Source organism: Mauremys mutica, chromosome 5 (genome assembly GCF_020497125.1).
Source record: "Mauremys mutica isolate MM-2020 ecotype Southern chromosome 5, ASM2049712v1, whole genome shotgun sequence".
Classification (NCBI taxonomy): domain Eukaryota; kingdom Metazoa; phylum Chordata; order Testudines; family Geoemydidae; genus Mauremys; species Mauremys mutica.
This window is the reverse complement of record NC_059076.1, coordinates 2,876,228-2,895,588: the sequence shown is the minus strand read 5'-3', so window position 1 is coordinate 2,895,588 and position 19,361 is coordinate 2,876,228.

The window sequence follows — 19,361 nt, the reverse complement described above, 5'->3', positions numbered from 1 at the left end:
CTTGTTGGGCATGAGGCTCTTTGGCATTAAGGTGGGGGAAGGGCCAAGAGTCTCCTGAGCAAAGGGACTATTTTGGGTGCAGTTACAATGGGTCCCTTCTAGCTGCAAGTGTAAAGTAGTGATGGGAGATGGGTTGAGGGCAGAACCGTGGGATACAGGAGCTGTGAAATGAAGAGACTACGCGACATTGCAGACGGAGATGCTGTTTTCTTTTTTTGCTTTTCTCCCCTCTGCTGGGTTTAGTACCAAGGAAAAAGAAGTCACACGTCGGAGTCTACTGCCCTCATGCGATGGACAGTGAGTGAGAGCAGCGAGCCTGTGAGCATTGTTCATGCCAGGCAAGAGCCGTCCATCTGGGAGCCGAGCAGAGGCCACTGTCCCTGAGATAAGTGTCTGGTTTGGTGATTGCTCTGCTCACGGCTCAGCTCCTGGTAGGGACACCCCATTAGCAAGGTCTGGGTTTGTAAGAAAAGGTTCCTAACTAGTGGTTATGAAGGAGACAAGGTCCCCATTTTCAGGGACTGGTAATTTCTCTGGCCAGGAGGGGTGTGTCCTCTGCAGCAGAAGGTTGGATCCAGGGGGATGACTCCAGCTTACGAGTTTCTTGACTCCCTCCCGTGTTTTTTACTCTCTCTCTCTCTCTCTCTCTCTCTCTCTCTCTCTAATGTGTTGGCCAACACACTGTCTGTCTCTCTCTCTCTCTCACTCTGTCTTTGTCCTTGCTGCTTCTTGTGCCGTCTCCTGTCATAGGACACGGATAGGAGTGCTAGGTGTGCATCCCCACAGGCTAGATCTCAGGAACTATGAACAAATAGGAGGGGATGAAAATCATGCGGGGCAGTGGGCGCTAGAGTGGAGCGGTGTCTGTGGATGTTGACTCAGTCTCTGTTCATCGAGTCGAGCGGATGTAGATGGGATGGGAGAGGGAGGCAGAGATGAGGGCAAGATTAAATGCGCCAGTAGTGCTGTGTGTAGTGATTGTATTTGCTTGACTTTATTAGTTTGCAGAGGAATCATCCAGGAGCTCTCGCCGGACGAGAATATGCAGAAGTGGACGTGAGCAGCCTGGACATCCTTCTGAGGAGACCTCAACAGTCTTCAGGTTTCTGCCTTCTGCCTAACTGGCTGTGAGTAAGCGGTGAGTGCTTGGAATTCCTCATCTGTACTCACTGTAATTTTCTTCATAGGCCGTTTCCTTCCTTCTTTGGTATGGGGCACTGTGGGATTAAGGCTGGGGAAGAGACCAGAGTCATACTTGCCAACTTTCACTGGGTAGATAAGAACCCTGAATTCACAGTATTCCAAAAATCAAGCTAATCCTATTTCCAATAAGGCCAAAACAAGCCGATTCCTAAGAACCCCAGCACTCAATGACTAGATCTCTCCTGGCGTGCAGTCTGGGACTGTGGTGGGTCCGCTGTGCACCCCTGACTCTCTCCCCCCTTTGCCCCTGCTTCCTGGAAGCAGCAAGCTACAACGAGCAATAAGGTACAGGTCAAAAACAAGCCCAATTTCTATGTTGTATTTTCCCCTTTGAGATTTGGTTTCTGTGACCAAAGTCTGCTGTGCAAAGTGACTATTTCAGGTGTCATTGCAAGGGGTGCTTTCTACTTGTAGTCCTACCGGTGTAATGGGAATAGGGTTGAGGGCGGAGCCCCACTGTGTGCGGGAGGGGAAAATAAGAGCCTACCCAAAGTTGCTGACTGAAAGGGTAACTGATTTGTTTTTCCCCCTTGTGCTGGGTTTAGTAGCAAGAGAAAAGAAGTCACGGGCCAGAGTCTACTGCCCTCGTGCAATGGAAAGAGAGCAAGAGCGATGAGTCTGCAAGCGTTGTTGATGCGAGGCAGAAGGCGTCCATCTGGGAGCGGAACCGCCACTACTCTCAATGAGATAATGTCTTCCTTGGTGATCGCTCTGCTCAAAGCCCATCTTGCTCCCGGTAGGGATGCCCCGTTAGCTGGGACTGGGTTTGTAAGAAAAGGTTCCTGACTAGTTGCGGTTACAAGGGAGACGATAGCCCCATTTTCAGGGGCTGCTCATGTCTCTGGCTAGGACCAGTGTGTCCTCCGCAGCAAATTAGATCCAGTGGGATGACTCCAGCTGGTGAGTTTCTTGACTCCCTCCCACGTTTTTCTCTGTCTCTCTCCTCTAATGTGTTGGCCAACACACACTCTGTCTGTCTGCCTTTCTTTCTCTCTCTCTCTCTCTCTCTCCTTGCCTCCTCTTGTGCTGTCTTCCTTCGTAGGACACGGGCAGGTGTGTTACGTGTGCATCCCCACAGGCTAGGTCTTGTGAGCTATGAACAAGTAGGGGACCGAAATGATGCAGGGCAGTGGGCGCTAGAGTGGAGCGGTGACTGTGGGTGTTGTGGTGCTAAGACAGATCGAAAGTGACGCAGGGAAAAGGGCCTTAATTGGGCTCTATGTAGTGCAGGAGTTCTCAAACTGGGGTTTAGGTCCTGTCAGGGGGCCGCAAGGTTGTTGTTTGGGGGGTTGTGAAATGTCATCCTCCATCCTAAACATCACTTTGCTTCCAGCATTTATAATGGTGTTGAATATACAAAAAGTGTTTTTAATTTATAAGGGGAGGGTCGCACTCAGAAGCTTGCTATGTAAAAGGGACCATCAGTACAAAAGGTTGAGAACCACTGGTGTAGTGATAGTTCTTGGTTGCCTCTATTAGTTTGCAGAGGAATTGTCCAGGAGTCTCAGCTGGAGAAGAAGCTGGCAGAAGTGGACCTGAACTGCCTGGACATCCTTCTAAGGAGACATGAAGAGTCCTCAGCTTTCTGCATTCTGGATAACTGGCTATGAGTAAGAAGTCAGTGTTTTCAATTCCTTATCTGTACTCACTCTTGTTTCCTTCATAGGCCGTGTCCTTCCTCGTTGGGTACGAGGCTCTTTGGGATTAAGGCTGGGGAAGGGACAAGAGTCTCCTGAGCAAAGTGACTATTTTGGGTGCAGTTAAAATGAGTCTCTTCTAGTTGCAGCTGTAAAGAAGTAATGGGAGATGGGTTGAGGGCAGAGCTGTGGGATACGGGAGATGTGAAATGAAGAGACTATGGGACATTGCAGCCGGAGATGGTAATTTTATTTTATTTTTTTCTTCCTTTTACTTCTTCCTTGGTACTAAACCCAGCAGTCACACATCAGAGTCTACTGCCCTCGTGCGATGGAAAGTGAGTGAGAGCAGCGAGCCTGTGAGCATTGTTCATGCCAGGCAACAGCCGTCAATGTGGGGGTCGAGCAGATGCTACTGTCAGTGAGATAAGTGTCTGTTTTGCTGAGGGTTCTGCTCACGGCCCATATCAGTTTCTTGCCTTTCTCTGTGTTTCTCTCTCTCTCTCTCTCTCTTACTCTCTTCTCTAGTGTGTTGGCCAACACTCTCTGTCTCTGTCCTTGCCTCTCCTTGTGCTGTCTCCCTTCATAGGACACGGGCAGGAGTGCTAGGTGTGCATCCCCACAGGCTAGGTCTCAGGCAGGAGCTGTCCATCTGGGAGCAGAACAGCTGCTACTATCACTGAGATAAGTATCTGTTTTGCTGAGGGTTCTGCTCACGGCCCACCTGGCTACCTATAGGTAGAGACACCCCGTTAGGTGGGGCTGGGTTTGTTAGAAAAGGTTCCTGACTAGCTGTGGTTTTGAGGGAGACACGGTCCCCATTTTCAGGGGCTGATCATTTCTCTGGCCAGGATCGGTGTGTCCTTGGCAGGAGAAGGTTAGATCCATGAGGATGACTCCAGGTGGTGAGTTGCTTGCCTTCCTCCTCTGTTTCTCTCTCTGTCTTCTCTACTCTACTGTGTTGGCCAACACACTCTCTCTCTCTTTGCTGTCTTCCTTCATAGGGCACGTGCAGGAGTGCTACGTGTGCATCCCCTCAGGCTAGGTCTCGGGAGCTATGAACAAGTAGGAGGGGACGAAAATCATGCATTGTAGAGGGCGGGTGACTGTGGATGTTGATTGTCTCTCTCCAAGTGGGCTTGATGTAGATAGGATGGGAGAGGGAGGCAGGGATGAGGGCAAGATTACCTGCACCAATTGAATTTTGTGTAGTGATGGCCCTTGCTACGCTCATTTCCTGCGCTTGCAGAGGAATTATCCAGGAGCAGCAGCTGAAGGAGAAAGCGGCAGACGCAGACCTGAGGCGCCTGGACATCCTTCTAAGAAGACATGAATAGTCCTCGGGTTTCTGCATAACTGGCTGTTCCTCATCTGTACTTGCTGTAGTTTTCTTCATAGGCCGTGTGTTTCCTCCTTGGGTACGGGGCTCTGTGGCTGGGGAGGGGCCAGAATCTGCTCTGCAGAGTGACTATGTTGGGTGCCATTAAGAGGGCCAATGTAGACAGGAGAAAAGGGGCCTGAACCCTGATTACAGGGTGGTCACCCTTTCTTTAGTAAAATACGCCTCCTTTAAACTCGGTGTGTGCGGGGGACAGGGGAAAGTCCCCAATTTGAAAAGATCTGGAAATGAACAGGTAAGGGAGGGATCCTGCTGAGTGTCTCCTTTCCGATCAATCCTCCATCTCTCAGCGACACCCTTCCGGACTTACCTTCCTACCTCACCAAGAAAATAACTTGGTGCTCCCTAACCTTTACCAGAAAAGACCCCTCGTCCTTGTGCCACAGTCCTGTTAGTAGGGTTAGGTGCACCCACGTGCTGGCTCTGAATACCACCACATGTGCTTACAACACCTGAACATCAACACATTTCAGAAAGGATAGCCACATCAATCCCTTCGGACATAGACAGAGGAGATTGGAGATAGCCCTAGGAAAGAGACACAAGGCCTGGAATTTGGACACAGCTGAGGGAGCTGTCCGAATGTCTACAGTTGAACACTCATCAGTGCGACGGTGTGTTTCTTGTGCACAAGAAAACACAGGGTCAAAGTTGTGGTTGGTTGAGCGGTGTAAGTTGGGCAGGGGAAAAGGACTTGAGGAAGGATGAGGTGGAAGTGAGGGTCTGAAAGGAGCCCCCCACCTCACCTGTTCATTTCCAGACGGTGTGATGTTTGCATGGGTTGGGCCATTTCTTGGCTTTTTTGAGAAAAGGGGTGACTTTTCCACGGTCTCCACCATCCCCTTACAGCTGCCCCTTCGCCACACCATGTTGCGACCTATCCAGGTCAGATGCAAGTAAGATTTCACTTCAAATCTCAAAAAAGTCCAGTAGAAATAATTGTGGGGGAATTTCCTGTCACTAAGAGAAACGGAAGCTCAAGCCTTCTCAAGCAGTGGGGTGTCACTCAGCCACAGGCACAAAAAGGCTCCCCTAGTTTAAGCGTTGGAGGGATAAGAGCTTACAGCCTGGTTACAGGGCAGTCATTTTGCTGGGCGTGTCAAAGTGACCTGTGGTTTAATTTGCTTGGCAAAGGAGACCCAAACCTTCCTTACAGGGTGGTCCTTAAGCCAGGGGCATTCGAATGGGGCAGAGAGAAAAGCGCTGTAAAGGAGAGACCTCCGTTCCCTCAGGAGAGCGTGGTCTCATTGCCCAGCAAGTGCCAGCGGCCCAAGAGGAGCTAGAAAGGGGAGACCTGCACCCTTCTCACAGGGATTGGTCAGTGGCAAAGAGCATTTTAAAGGCTAGATCCCAAGGAGCTCAAACCCACAGAGACCTTGTGGTGATCTGCATGTAATGTAATATCTCATTGTAAGGTGACGGGGCCTGCAAGAGTTAGTTAACTCACAAACTGACCTTGACCCATGGCCGAACTTTAAAGACTGGTTAGGAAGATCTGTAAAGGAATAGAGGTTTGAAATGCAGCCTGCATTGTTAGAAGGGTAAATGTTAGCTCAGGTCTTGTCTATTGCTATAGCTGTGATTCAAAGATCAAAAAAGCACTATTAACATTTAGGAAGACACTGGAGTGGAATAGCGTTATTGTCTATATCAGGGGTCGGCAACCTTTCACAAGCGGTGGGCCGAGTCTTCATTTATTCACTCTAAAATGTATTACTGGCATGCGAAACCTCAATGTTGTTCAGAAGGTCTCTTTATTTATATTAGCATACAACACTGGTTTCTATGTCTATATATTATAGAACTAAAGTTTTCAAAATGTTTAAATAACTTCATTTAAAATTAAATTAAAATGTTGATCTTACACCACTGGCCTGCTCAACCTGCTGCTGGTCTGGGGTTCTGTTCCACTAGGCTGCCAGCAGGCTCTGCGGGGCCCTGCCTACATACAGCGGGTAGCTACCTTCTCCCTGGTTCTGGCCCATTCTCTTCCTCTCTCTGCACTGAGCTGAGGGTGGGAGTGGACCGAGCACAGGGCTGGGGCTGAAGGGTCTGGCCCAGGAGCTAGAATGAGGGAGGGGGCTCAGGGTTGGGGCAGGAAGTCTGGGTGTGGGGGCACTTACCTGGGCAGCTCCCATTTGGTGCGAGAGGTGCAGGTGGGAATGTGAGTGGGGGGTGCAGGAGCTCCCCTCTGGTGCTCAGGGTGGGGGTGGGGATGTGCAGAGGTGCAAGAGTCAGGGCAGAGGACTGGGGCCATGTGAGGGGGATGCAGGTGTCAGGGTGGGGGGGCTGGATATGTGTGGGGGTACCAGAGTCAGGGCTGGGGTCAGGGGGGGTGAAGGAGGCAACAGAGGGCCGGGTGTGTATGAGGGAGGTACCGGGCTCAGGGCAGGGGCCTGTGTGTGTGTGTGGGGGGGCGGTCAGGGCTCAGGGCAGAGGGCGGGATGACTGCTCCACTCCCTCAACCCCCCGCCGCTCCTTGTCCCCTGCCCCCCCCGGGACCCCTGCCCTTAACTGGCCCCCAGAACCCTATCCCCTATCTAAGCCTCTCTGTTCTTGTCCCCTGACTGCCCCCAACCCTTGTCCACACCCCCACCCCCTGACAGGACCCCTAGAACTCCTGATCCATACAACCCTCCCCCTGCCTCCTGACAGCACCCCCCAAACTCCTGACTCATCCAACCGCCGCAGCTCCTTGTCCCCTAACCATCTCCTCCAGAGAGCCCCCCACCCTAAGTGTCCCCTGACCCCCTGACCCCTATCCAGCCCCCACCCCCTGACAGACCCCGGAATTCCCATGCCCCATCCACGCCCCTGTTCCTTGTCTGCTGTCTCCAGAGACCTCCGCCCCTAGCCACCCCCCCAGGATCCCACCCCCTATCCAACCAACCCTGCTCCCTGTCCCCTGACTGCCGCCACCCCTTACCCAACCTGCCCGGCCCCAGATCCCCTTACCATGAGCCTCCAAGCAGAGCCAGCCTATGCTGCCCCACGGGAGCGCACAGCCCCGCCCCTCAGAGCGCTGCGCATGCGGGGGCAGGGCTCCGGACAAGCGGGGAGCGTCTTTGCCTCCCTGCAGAGCCAAACGGTGCCCACGGGAGCGCGCAGCCCCGGCCCCAGAGCTCTGCGCGTGGTGGCAGGGATCCGGGGGAGGGGCCGGTGGCTTGCTGCGCTCAACCCAGTGCTCCAGCCCGGGAGCCCGGACCCTGTGGCTTGCCGTGCTGGCAGGATTTTTAATGGCACCCTGGAGTCCCGGCAGGCAGCCACGTGCCATTGAAAATCGGCTCCCGTGACGTCTTTGGCACGTGGCTGCCGGACAGTGATGAGCTGCCAAAATCTTAACAACCGGTTCCCTATAAAAAGTTCTGATTTAAACGGGGGGAGCGGGGGAGGGGCCAGGGGAGAGATCCTCGTGGGGCCGGGGGCCCCACTTGCCCCCTCCCCTCTGGACAGCCCTGGAGCTTGCAGCAGCACCCCCCCCACGCCCCTTGCTGGGTCATTCAAAAAGTGGCAGCAGAACAACTCCGGAGCTCAGCTGAGCTGCCCAGCTGGTGCCAGGTGCTGGCCATGCTGCAGCTGGGGGGAAGCGGGGGAAGGACCGGGGGAGCCTCAGCCTTCCCAGCTGGGAATCCTGGGAGCAACAGGATGGTCCGGCCCATGGACCAGAGTTCTTTGCCCACCCCCTGGCCCTTTAACAACCGGTTCTCCACGGAGGTCTAATTTTAACAACGGGTTCTTGAGAACCTGTGGGAACCTGCTCCAGCTCACCACTGCTGCCGGAGGTTGCTGACCCCTGACCTAGTGTCTCTGTGGCTCCATGAGGGAAATAACTAGTGACACCGTGTGGCCACGCAGGGTAATGCACAGAGCAGTTCCTGCTGGAGCTACAGTGACACCGTGTGGCCACGCAGGGTAATGCACAGAGCAGTTCCTGCTGGAGCTACAGTGACACCATGTGGCCACGAAGGGTAATGCACAGAGCAGTTCCTGCGTGGAGCAACAGTGACACCGTGTGGCCACGCGGGGTAATGCACAGAGCAGTTCCTGCGTGGAGCTACAGTGACACCGTGTGGTTACGCAGGGTAAGGCACGGAGCATTTCCTGCGTGGAGCAACAGTGACACCATGTGGCCTCGCAGGGTAATGCACAGAGCATTTTGCGCATGGAGCAACAATGACACCGTGTGGCCACGCAGGGTAATGCACAGAGCAGTTCCTGCATGGAGCAACAGTGACACCGTGTGGCCACGCAGGGTAATGCACAGAGCAGTTCCTGCGTGGAGCTACAGTGACACCGTGTGGCCACGCAGGGTATTGCACAGAGCATTTCCTGCGTGGAGCAACAGTGACACCGTGTGGCCACGCAGGGTGATGCACAGTTGCTCCATGAAGGAAATGCTTTGTCCAGTAGTCAGAGTGCCCACCCCAGGGGCGGCTCTAACAATTTCGCCGCCCCAAGCACGCCGGCATGCCCCGGGGGGCACGCTGGCGGTCACCGGTCCCACGGCTCCGGTGCAGCATCTGCAGGCATGCCTGCAGGAGGTCCACCGGAGTCGCCTGCTGCCCTCCCAGCGACAGGCAGAGCACCCCCCACGGAATGCCGCCCCAAGCACACGCTTGGCGCACTGGGGTCTGGAGCCAGCCCTGGCCCACCCGGTTTGTGTCTTGCTCCATAAGATAAATTCTCTGCATTCTCCCAAGAGGCCACCCACTGACACTGCTGCTCCATGAGGGAAATACTTTGTGCATTCACCCCGAGTGGCCCCTCGTTGTCACTGTCCCTTGATGAGGGGAAATGGTTTGTGAGTTATCTGGATTGGCCACCCGGTTTCACTCTTGCTCTGGGAGGAAAATACTTAGTGACACCAGGTGGCCACTCGAGGTAATGCACCCAGCATCTGCTTCAGTGCATTCCAGCCTGCCCCCCACCGGGACCCATTCAACCTCCTCCAAACTGCTCCGTCATCCCCAGACTTGCCAGCACTCCACTCACCCCACCCCAATCTGCCCCCTGCATGTGGCCCTCCAATCAACCTTATCTGTTCCCCATCTCAGGGCACCCCAACATCCTCCATGACACCCAATCCCTACATCTCAACCCCAATTGGCTCCAACCTATTTCTCCTTTGCTGGGCCCCACTTCCCCAGCACCACATTTCCCCATGCCACCCACAGCCAGCCAGGCTTCCCTCTCCAATTCCTGTTACCCTTCCCAGCCACACTGGGGCCTTGCAACCCCCAGATATCATACAACTAAGCCACTGATGCACAGACCCCAAATTGCCTACTGAACATGTCCATTGATCAGCCCTATGGACTCTCTCTCTCTCCTTTCCTCTCCTTGTGCTGTCTCCCTTCCTAGGACACGGGCAGGCATGCTAGGTGTGCAGCCCCAAAAGCTGTGTATCGGGAGCTGTGAAGAAGTAGGAGGGGACAAAAATTCTGCAGGGTAGTGGATAGTGGAGTAGAGCGGTGTCTGTTGGCGTTGACTCAGTCTCTGTTCATCAAGTGGGGCAGATGTAGATGGGACTGCAGAGGGAGGCAGGGATGAGGGTAAGATTAAACACAGCAATAGAGCTCTGTGTAGTGATAGTTCTTGCTTGGCTTTATTAGTTTGCAGAGGAATCATCCAGGAGCCCTCACCAGTCGAGAATATGGCAGAAGTGGACCTGAGAAGCCTGGACAGCCTTCTAAGGAGACATGAATAGTTCTCAGCTTTCTGCCTCCCGCGTAAGTGGCTATGAGTAAGTGGTCAGTGCTTTCAATTCCTCATCTGTATTCGCTGTAGTTTTCTTCACAGGCCGTGTGGTTCCTTGTTGGGTACGGGGCTCTGTGGGATTAAGGCTGGGGAGGGGCCAGAGTTTGCTGTGCAGAGTGACTCTGTCGGGTGTAGTTGCAAGGTGTGCTTTCTACTTGTAGTCCTAAAGGTGTAATGGGAAGAGGGTTGGGGGTGGAGCCCCGCTGTGCAGGAGAGGCGAAAAGAAGAGCCTACGAGACGTTGCCAACTGAGCTGGTAACTTAGTTGTTTTATCCCCTGGTTTTAGTGCGAAGGAAAAAGACTTCATGCGTGAGAGTCTACAGCCCTCGTGATGGAAAACGAGTGAGAGTGACGAGACGGCGAGCGTTGTTGGTGCCAGGCAGCAGCCGTCCATCTGGGAGCAGAACAGCTGCTACTATCACTGAGATAAGTATCTCTTTTGCTGAGGGTTCTGCTTCTCCAGGTAGGGACACCCCGTTAGCTGGGGCTGGGTTTGTAAGAAAAGGTTCCTGAGGCCTGGTCTACACTAGGACTTTAATTCGAATTTATCAGCGTTAATTCGAACTAACCGCTCAACCGTCCACACCAGGAAGCCATTTAATTCGAACTAGAGGGCTCTTTAGTTCGAATTTGGTACTCCACCCCGGCAGGTGGAGTAACGCTAAATTCGACATGGCTAGCTCGAATTAGGCTAGGTGTGGATGCTAATCGAACTTAGCAGCTCCGGGAGCTATCCCACAGTGCACCACTCTGTTGACGCTCTGGACAGCAGTCCGAGCTTGGATTCTCTGGCCAGCCACACAGGAAATGACCCGCGAAAATTTGAATTCATTTTCCTGTCTGGGCGGTTTGAATCTGACGTTCTGGTTGCACATCGGGGCGAGCTCCGCAGCACCTGCAACGATGCAGAGCTCTCCAGCAGAGGAGTCCGGGCAATCCCAGAATAGAAAGAGGTCCCCAGCATGGAGTGACTGGGAAGTCCAGGATCTGATTGCTGTGTGGGGCGAGGAGTCTGTGCTCTCGGAGCTGCGCTCCAACAAGCGGAACGCGAAGACCTTCGAGAAGGTCTCTAAAGCCATGAAAGAGAAAGGATACAGCCGGGATGCGATGCAGTGCCGCGTGAAAGTGAAGGACCTAAAACAAGGGTATCAAAAAGTCAGAGCGGCAAACGGATGCTCCGGAGCCCAGCCCCAGACATGCCGCTTCTACGAGGCACTGCATGCCATTCTAGGTGGGTCTGCCACCACTGCCCCACCAGTGACGGTGGACTCCGAGGACGGAATAGTGTACCGGGACAGTTCCTCCTCCCTGTTCGCCGATGGGGAAGATGAGGAAGGGTCTTTTGAGGACGGCGCAGGCGACATCGAACCCACTCCCGCTTTCCCTGACAGCCAGGATCTCTTCATCACCCTCACAGAGATCCCCTACCAACCATCCCCGCCCGTTAACCCGGACTCGGAATCAGGGGAAGGATCAGGCGGTAAGTGCTACAAACAGGGAAACATTTATTTTTTTAAGAAGCAGGGATATATATAAAAAATAGAAATACTATATAAAAAATAGAAAAAATAGAAATACTATACAAAAATTATACTATACTATACAAAAAATTTTAAATATGAAACTATACAAACAGCAGGTCTACACATATAGGAGCTATACAAACAGCAGGTCTACACATACAGGAATGGAGCAATAGTCCTCTGGGGACAGTTCAAAAAAGCTCTCAGAGAGCAGCTGGAAAAGCCTCAGCAGGAGGTTCCTTGGTAGAGGTGCCTTGTTGGGTGCTCCGTTGAAGCACACTCTTCCGCGCCAGGCCATCCTCAGGTAAAGGGGGACCATCGCCTCGACGAGCATGGCAGCGTATGGTCCTGGTCTGTGCAGGGCTTCTGTTAGCATCCGCTCTCTCTCAGTCCGCCTGACACGCCTCAGGGTGATGTCGTTGTGGAAGTGCTGCATCTAATTAGTGGAATTAGTGTACTGTTACTATTGTGAATGGTAGACTTTTACTTTGCATAAGAATGACCCTCGCTTAACAGAGTTTTACTTTGCATAAGAATGACCCTCGCTTAACAGCCACGTGTTGGAGGCCACAGAGGAAAAGCATACAGTGATCTTTCCCGTGCACTGGCGGGAGGGGCCGCAAAATGGTCATCTTTTCTGCTTTGCACATTGCCTCCAGCAGGAGAGCACAGCTAAGCACTAACTGATAAGCACTCTGTACTGTAAGGCTTACCAGGACTTTGTGCAAGAGGGATGCAGCTGTCTCTCCTCGCTTGTGCGCTATCCAGTGCAATGGCGCCGCCAATGAGAGCGTATTCCGAAATCTCGGACTAGTTCTGAGATCTCATGAGACTTGGTTCCCTCTTTGGTCTTCTTAACTGAAACTGACTAGACTGTGTTTACTGTTGGCAAACATGTATTTGTTCAAGGAAATCACCTACTTTTTCGCATCACACAGCTTCGGCTCCTTCCCGGACTGCCCCGGCATCCCCCTCGCAGAGGCTGGCTCAGATTAGACGCCGAAAGAAAAAGACTAGGGACGACATGTTCCAGGAACTGATGGTCAGCTCCAGAGCGGAGGCGGCAGAGCAGAGACAGTCGAGGGAGAGCCTGTGTCAACGGGAGGATAGGTGGCGGCAGGAAGACCAGCAGGCGACTCAAACGCTGCTTGGTCTAATGAAGGAGCAAACGGACACGCTCCGGCGCCTTGTAGATGTTCTGCAAGACCGCAGGCAGGAGGAGAGAGCCCCCCTGCAGTGCATCTGCAACCGCCCTCCAACGCCAGGAAGTCCTGTCCCCCCCTCACCCAAAGTTACAAGAAGGAGGGGCGGTAGGGGCCGTGAGAACTGTCCCTGCACCGCAGCACACCGATAATGTTCGAGACAACTCTCGCGCTGTAAATTTGTACAAGCTCTTTCCTTACAGCATCAACCAGTCCCAACTCCAAGTTCAAACCCCCCACTGTGTACTACATTACTAAAAGCGGTTTGGTGTTACTGACTGTTTCCGTCACGTTTCTGGTGTCAGAAGACTTTCTGTTGTTGTGTGTGTGTGTGTGGGGGGGGGGAATTGTAATTTCAGTGCATAGCCCACAGTGCCATGCTACAGACTTGGCTGCAGGGTCAACTGCAGGGCACACACAGACTGCAGTCACTAGGCACCAGGAACAGTCTGTGTGGTGTATGCTGCCCCGGGTCTTTCCTTGATGTGTATGCTTGTGCAGGGTCCTGGTGCCTGCCGTCCCCGAATGTAAAGGCAGGCTTCCCTTCACATGCACTTGGACCGTAGTCACGATCCTCCCCGGTGCCCTGAGCCCCAAAAAGAGACCTCATCCAGGGGCAGATACTCACCCTTCCCCCACACCCCTCACCCCTTCCAACGCCCAAACCCACAGCCGTCATGTTAACCCCTATCCAAAGACGGCACCCCTCGCCCCTTCCTGCAAACCCACCCATCAGTGCACACCTTACCCAGCACAGAATGCTTCCATGTTTCAACCAGGAAACAGAAATGCAAAGTCAACGAAAGATTTATTATTAATTACTAAAACATGTCCTTAGTTTTAAAACGTCCTTCGGAAGTGGGGGAAACTTGGTTTATGATCAGGCTCTCTTAAAATCAAGTGGACAGTCACAGGTTACCCTGCTCTGCGAGGAAACTCGCTTTCAAAGCCTCCCTGATGCATATCGCTTCCCGCTGGGATATTCTCTCAGCACGGGTGTCTGGCTGATCGTAAACAGCAGCCAGGCGATTTGCCTCAACCTCCCAAGCGGCCAAAAAGGTCTCGCCCTTGCTCTCACAGAGATTGTGGAGCACACAGCAAGCAGCAATAACTACGGGGATATTCTTTTTGCTGATGTCCGAGCGAGTCAGTAAGGTCCGCCATCTCCCCTTGAGACGTCCGAAAGCACACTCCACCACCATTCTGCACTTGCTCAGCCGGTAGTTGAAGAGTTCCTTCTCTCTGTCCAGGGCGCCTGTATAGGGCTTCATGAGCCAGGGCACTAGCGGGTAGGCTGGGTCCCCGAGGATCACTGTAGGCATCTGCACATCCCCAACCGTTATTTTGTGGTCCGGGAAGAAAGTGCCTGCCTGGAGGCGTCTAAAGAGACCAGAGCTCCTGAACACACGCGCGTCATGAACCTTGCCCGCCCACCCCACGTTGATGTTGGTAAAACGTCCCCTATGGTCCACCAGTCCTTGCAGCACCATGGAAAAGTAGCCCTTTCGGTTAATGTACTCGCTGGCCTGGTGGGCTGGTGCCAGGATAGGGATGTGAGTCCCATCTATAGCCCCACCGCAGTTTGGGAATCCCATCGCGGCGAAGCCATCTATGATGACCTGAACGTTTCCCAGGTTCACTACCTTTGAGAGTAGTTGCTCAACGATTGCGTGGGCTACTTGAATCACAGCAACCCCCACGGTAGATTTGCCCACGCCAAAGTGGTTCGCTACTGACCGGTAGCTGTCTGGCGTGGCAAGTTTCGAGAGGGCTATGGGCACTCGCTTCTGCACACTCAGGGCTGCTCGCATCCGGGTGTCCTGGCGCTTCAGGGCAGGGGACAGCAAGTCACAGAGTTCAAGGAAAGTACGCTTACGCATCCTGAAGTTTCGCAGCCACTGTGATTCGTCCCAGACCTGCAGCACTATGCGGTCCCACCACTCTGTGCTTGTTTCCCGGGCCCAGAATCGCCGTTCCACACCATGAACTTGACCCATTGCCACCATGATCTCCACGGCGCGGCGTACCCTGCTTTGTGAGAGGCCTGCGCCACTCTCCTCACCGCGCTGCCGGAGCCTCCTTGCCCGATTTCTCAGCAGCTGGCTGTGGAAGAGGTGGACGATAAGGTGCGAGGAGTTGACAACGGCCATAAGTGCAGCGATGATCGCAGCGGGCTCCATGCTCGCAGTGCTGTGGCGTCCGCGCTGTCACTGACCAGAGAAGGGCGCAATCAGATTTCCCGCCGGCGCTTTCAGTGAGGGAGGGCTGTTGTGAGTGACGGTTGAATGATGACAGTTACCCAAAACCACCCTCGACACATTTTTTCACCCAGCAGGCATTGCAAGCTCTACCCAGCATTCCAATGGGCAGCGGGGACTGCGGGAACTGTGGGATAGCTTCCCACAGTGCACCGCTTCCAAAGTCGACGCTGGCCCCGTGAATGTGGACTCAGAAGTTCGAATTTGTGTATTTAGTATGGATACACAAATTCGACTTCATAAGGTCGAATCCACAAATTCGACTTAAGTAGATTCGAAATAGTACTGTAGTGTAGACAAGGCCTGAGTAGCTGTCATTATGAGGGAGACAAGGTCCCCATTTTCAGGGGCTGGTCAGTTCTCTGGCCAGTAGCAGTGTGTCCTCTGCAGCGGAAGTTAGATCCGGGAGGATGACTGCAGGTGGAAAGTTGCTTGCCATCTTCTCATGTTTCTCTCTTTCTTTTCTACTGTGTTGGCCAATATTCTCTGTCTGTCTGTCTGACCTTGCCTTTCCTTGTGCTGTCTTCCTTCGTAGCACACAGGCAGGCGTGCTCGGATTGCATCCCCACGGCCTATGTATTAGGAGCCATGAAGAAGTAGAAGGGGATGAAAAGAATGCAGAGTAATGGGCACGGGAGCGGAGTGGTGACTGTCGATGTTAACTTGGTCTCTGTTCATCGAGTGGGGCTGATGTAGATGGGATGGAAGAGGGAAGCAGGGATGAGGGCAAGATTTCAAGCACCAATAGAGGTCTATGTAGTGATGGTACTTGCTTGCCTTTATTAGTTTGCAGAGGAATCATCTAGGAGCCCTCGCCGGACAAGAATATGCAGAACTGGACCTGAGCAGCCTGGATATCCTTCTAAGGAGACTTGAATAGTCCTCAGATTTCTTCCTTCTGCACAACTGGCTGTGAGTAAGAGGTGAGTGCTTTAAATTCCTCTCTTGTATTCGCTGTAGTTTTCTTCACAGGCTGTGTGCTTCCTCGTTTGGTACGAGGCTCTGGGATTAAGGCTGGGAAAGGGACAAGAGTCTCCTGAACAAAGTGACTATTTTGGGACATAGTGTACTTAGATTTCCAGAAAGCCTTTGATAAGAGCCTTTGGTGAAGGACCTTAGGTAAATAAAATAGCCATTGGAAAAGAGGGAAGATCCTTTCATGGATTAAGAACTGGATGAAAGACAGGGAACAAAAGGTAGGAATAAATGGTAAATTTTCAGAACGGAGAGGAGTAACTAGTTGTGTTCCCCAAGAGTCAATCCTAGGACCACTCCTATTCAATTTATTCATAAATAATCTGGAGAAAGGTGAGGTGGCAAAGATTGCAGATGATACTAAACTGCTCAAGATAGTTTGTGAGATGTTTTTGAAGTTCTTCACAGTCTTCTTTGGCTTTAACTAAGTGTTTGGTCAGCAAAATGGCAAATGAAATGTAATGGGGATAAATGTAAAGTAATGCATATTGGAAAAAATATCCCCAACTATACCCACAATATGATGGGGGCTAATTTAACTACAGCTAATCAGGAAAGACATATTGGAGTCGTCATGGATAGTTTTCTGAAGATGTCCACGCAGTGTGCAGCGGCAGTCAAAAAAGCAGACAGGATGTTTGGAATCATTAAAAAAGTGATAGAGAATAAGGCAGAGAATATCTTATTGCCCTTATATAAATCCATGACCCACCCACATCTCGAATACTTTGTACAGATGTGGTCTCCTCATCTAAAAAAAAGATATACTGGTACTAGAAAAAGTTCAGAGATGGGCAACTCAAATGATTAGGAGTTTGGAACATTGCCCATATGAGGAGAGCTGAAAGAGGCTAGGACTTTTCATCTTGGAAAAGAGGAGATTTATCATATCCCCCCTTAAAGTATATAAAATCACTAGCAGTGTGGAGAAAGTGAATTAGGAAAAATGTATTTACTTTGTTCCCATAATATAAGAACTAGGGGCCACCAAATGAAATTAATGGACAACTGGTTTAAAATAAATACAAGGAAGTTCTTCACACAGCACACAGTCAACCTGTGGAACTCCTTGCCTGAGGAGGTTGTGAAGGCTAGGACTAACAGCATTTAAAAGAGAACTGGATCAATTCATGCAGGTTAAGTCCATTAGCCAGGATGGGTAAGGAATGGTGTCCCTAGCCTTTGTTTGTCAGAGGGTGGAATGGATGGCAGGAGAGAGATCACTTGATCATATACCTGTTAAGTTCACTCCCTCAGGCACCTGGCATTGGTCACTGTCAGTAGGCAGGATACTGGGCTGGATGGACCTTTGGTCTGACCCACTATGGCCATTCTTACGTTCTCTCTTCTCCATGACTGGCTGTGAGTGAACAATTACGGCACTCTATTCCTCATCCGTACAACTCTAGATTTCTTCAGAGGTTGTGAGCCTCCTCGTTGGGCATGGGGCTCTGTGGCATTATGACCAGGGGAAGGGTCAGTAGTCTCCTCTGCACAGTGGCTCTCTCTTGGATGCAGGTGCAACGGGCTACTTTCTTCAGACAGTGGCTAATGCCAGGTGCCCCAGAGGGAACAAACAGAACAGGGAATAAGCAAGTGATCCATCTGCTGTCACTCATTCCCAGCTCCTGGCAAACAGAGGATAAAGGCACCACCCCTACTCATCTTAACAAATAGCTGATGGATCTCCATGAACTTCTCTAGTTATTATTTGAACTCCATTAAGCTTGACCTTCACATAATTCTCTGGCGAGGAGTTCCACAGGCTGAGTGTGGAGGTGTAATGGGAGATGAGAGAAGAAGAACCTACACAACACTGCAGATTCTGATGATACCCTTGACTTCTTTCTTGTTGCTACAAAGCACAACCAGGAGGGAAAATTAAAGGTTAAGAGCCCACCCCCGTTGTGAGATGGAAAGCGCGCAAGAGCCATGAGACAGCGAGCGTTGTTGATTCCAGGCTATGCAGATGATGTCGAGCTGGGAGTGGAGCAGCCGTCACCATCAGTGAGATAAGTGTCTGGTTTGGGGAGGACTCTGGTAACTGCCTGCGTGCCTCCAGGCTGGGAATTAACATTAGCTGGAGCTCAGTTTGTTGGAAAAGAGTCCTGACTCGGGAGACAAGATTTTCAAGATCTGGTTATTTCTGTGGCTAGGAGTGTGTCTCCTCTGCAGCAGAAGGTTGGATCCAGGGGGATGACTCCAGCTCATGAGTTTCTTGCCTTCCTCCCGTGGTTTTTCTCTCTCTCTTTCTCTGTACTGTAGTGTGTTGGCCAACACACTCTCTCTCTCTCTCTCTCTCTCTCTCTCTCTCTCTCTCTCCTCTCCTCTCCTCTCCTCTCCTTGTGCTGTCTCCCTTCACAGGACACGGGTAGGCATGCTACTTTGCATCCCCACAGGCTGTGTCTCGGGAGCTAGGAAGAAGTAGGAGGTGACAAAAATCATGCGGGGCAGTGGGCGCGAGAGTGGAGCGGTGACTGTTGGTGTTAACTTGGTCTCTATTCATTGAGTGGCGCCGATGTAGATGGGATGGGAGAAGGAGGCAGGGATGAGGGCAAGATTTCAAGCACCAATAGAGTTTTGTGTAGTGATGGCTCATGCTTGGCTTTTGCAGCTGCGCTTCCAGAGGAGCTGTCCAGGAGCCCCAGCCAGAGGAGAAAGTTGCAGAAGGGAACCTGAGCAGCCTGGACATCTTAAGCAGACATGAACAGTCCTCAGCTTTCTGCCTCCTGCATCACTGGCTGTGAGTAAGGGGTCAGTGTTTGGAATTCCTCATCTCTACTCGCTTCAGTTTTGTTCAGAGACTGTGAACTTCCTCGTTGAACATAGTGCTGTGTGGGATTCAGACTAGGGAAAGGCACAAGTCTCCTGTGCAGAGTGAGTATTTTGGATGTAGGTGCAGTGGGCTGCTTTTTAGTTGCGGTGCTAAAGCTGTTATGGGAGGAACGGTTGAGGGTGGAGCCCTGAGGTGCGGTAGATGCAAGAAGAACCTATGCATGTTGCAGACTGAGATGGTAACTGATTTGTTTTCCCCCTTGTGCTGGGTTCAGTACCAAGGGAAAAGAAGTGGAGGGTCAGAGTCCGCTCTCCTCCTTTCATAAGGTTTTATGCGTCTGACCAGCGTCTGCTGTGCAGAGTGAGTATTTCAGGTGTTGTTTCAAGGGATGCTTTTTGGTTGTAATGCTAAAGGTGTGATGGGAGGAGGGTTCAGGGCAGATCACCACTGTGTGGGAGAGGCAGAAAGAAGAGCCTCCCCAACATTGTCAACAGAGATGGTAACTTGTTTGTTTTTTCCCCTTCTGCTGGATTTAGTACCAAGGGAAAAAAGAGCTCGCATCAGAGTCAACTGCCCTCATGCGATGGAAATCAAGCGAGAGCAATGGGACCACGAGAATTATTGCTGCCAC